Genomic DNA, 2,400 nt, shown 5'->3' on the forward strand with positions numbered 1-2,400 from the left:
TGGGCAGCTGTGCCAAGGCCTGAGCGCCCTTTCCATTTAGGAATTTCCCCAATATCCACCCTGAGCCTCCCCTGGCCCAGCCTGAGGCCGTTCCCTCTCCTCCTGTCCCTGTTCCCTGGGAGCAGAGCCCGACCCCCCCGGCTGCTCCCTCCTGTCAGGGACTTGTGCAGAGCCACAAGGTCCCCCCTGAGCCTCCTTTGCTGCAGGCTGTGCCCCTTTCCCAGCTCTCTCAGGAACTCTCCAGCCCCTTGCCAGCTCCATTCCCTTGCCTGGACTCGCTCCAGCCCCTCCGTGTCCCTCTTGTCCCAGAGGTGCTGCCAGCACTGCAGGTGCCCCAGCAGCGCCAGCACAGGGACGGGCCCAGGGCGCCCGCGCATGCGCAGTGGGGGGGGTGGGGGGGGGGCCCAGCGTGCCCGCGTATGCGCAGTGGTGGGGGGGGGGGGGGCGGGCAGGCGCGCCTGCGCATGCGCAGTGGGGGGGAGGGGCCCAGAGCGCCAGCGCATGCGCAGTGGTGTGGGGGGGGCCGGCGCGCCCGCGTATGCGCGAGGGGGGTAGCCAGCGCGCCCGCGCATGCGCAGAAGCCCCCGCGCCCGCGCATGCGTAGTAGCCCCCGCGCCCGCGCATGCTCCGTAGCCCCCGCGCCCGCGCATGCGCAGTAGCCACCGCGCCCGCGCATGCGCAGTAGCCACCGCGCCCGCCGATGCGCCGTAGCCACCGCGCCCGCGCATGCGCATTAGCCACCGCGCCCGCGCATGCGCAGTAGACCCAGCGCCCGCGCATGCGCATTAGCCACCGCGCCCGCGCATGCGCAGTGGGGCGGGGGGGGCCCAGCGTGCCCGCGCATGAGCAGTGGGAGGAGGGCTAGGGCCAGCGCGCCCGCGCATGCGCAGTAGACCCAGCGAGCCCGCGCATGCGCAGAAGCCCCCGCGCCCGCGCATGCGCAGTAGCCCCCGCGCTCGCGCATGCGCCGTAGCCCCCGCGCCCGCGCATGCGCAGTAGCCACCGCGCCCGCGGATGCGCCGTAGCCACCGCGCCCGCGCATGCGCAGTAGCCACCGCGCCCGCGCATGCGCCGTAGCCACCGCGCCCGCGCATGCGCATTAGCCACCGCGCCCGAGCATGCGCAGTGGGGTGGGGGGGCCCAGCGTGCCCGCGCATGAGCAGTGGGAGGGGGGGTAGGGCCAGCGCGCCCGCGCATGCGCGGTAGCCACCGCGCCCGCGCATGCTCCGCAGCCACTGCGCCCGAGCATGCGCAGTGGGGTGGGGGGGCCCAGCGCGCCCGCGCATGAGCAGTGGGAGGGGGGGTAGGGCCAGCGCGCCCGCGCATGCGCAGTAGACCCAGCGAGCCCGCGCATGCGCAGAAGCCCCCGCGCCCGCGCATGCGCAGTAGCCCCCGCGCTCGCGCATGCGCCGTAGCCACCCCGCCCGCGCATGCGCAGTAGCCACCGCGCCCGCGCATGCGCATTAGCCGCCGCGCCCGCGCATGCGCGGTGGAATGGGGGGGGCCCAGCGTTCCCGCGCATGTGCAGTGGGAGGGGGGGGGGGGTAGGGCCAGCGCGCCCGCGCATGCGCAGTAGACCCAGCGAGCCCGCGCATGCGGAGAAGCCCCCGCGCCCGCGCATGCGCAGTAGCCACCGCCCCCGCGCATGCGCAGTAGCCACCGCGCCCGCGCGGCCCTGCCCGCGCGTGGGCCCCGCGCCGCGGGGCAGCGCGCCCGCGCATGATGCGCAGAGGTTTCTTTCGGACCTGGGCTGCATTTCCATCCCCCGCTCTGGGAGTCACCAGGTGCGTTAGGAGCGAGCCGATCCCGCTCCCTGAGACACAAGGGCTTGCTCGAGGAGACTGTTCCTGTTCCTCTCTTCCAGCCACTCTGCTCTCCCCAAAACACCCATTTCCTCGGAGCTCCTCTGCAACTGCATTTCCATGGACCCAGGGCTCCAGAAGCTGCAGAGTCGTGCAATGGGGTTTTTTTGGGAAGGGACCTTAAGCTCTTGCACTTCCACCTCTGTCATGAGAATTTCAGGGCTCTAAGACTCACAGAACCATTTGGGCTTGGAAGGACCTTCAAGCTCATCCAGTGCCAGCGCTGCCACGGGCAGGGACACCTCCCACTGTCCCGGGCTGCTCCCAGCCCCAGTGTGCAGCCTGGCCTGGAACATTCCAGGGCATCCAGGGGCAAATCCCCCTCTCTGGGCAGACAGAATGAGCTAAACCTGGCTATTCCTGAGGGAGTGATGGCAGCACAGCCGAGTCCTGCATCCCTGATTCCCACGGGGAATCTCCATGTCCTTCCTGCTATGGGATCCAGGAGTTGCAGTAGGATTTTTGTGTTTGGTGCTGCATTCCCAGCATGGCAGAAGCTGTCACGCTCGGAAACACAGCCAGTGTGACAAGGTTTTGC

The sequence above is a fragment of the Coloeus monedula genome (genome assembly GCF_965178545.1).
Source record: "Coloeus monedula genome assembly, contig: HAP1_SCAFFOLD_246, whole genome shotgun sequence".
Lineage (NCBI taxonomy): Eukaryota > Metazoa > Chordata > Aves > Passeriformes > Corvidae > Coloeus > Coloeus monedula.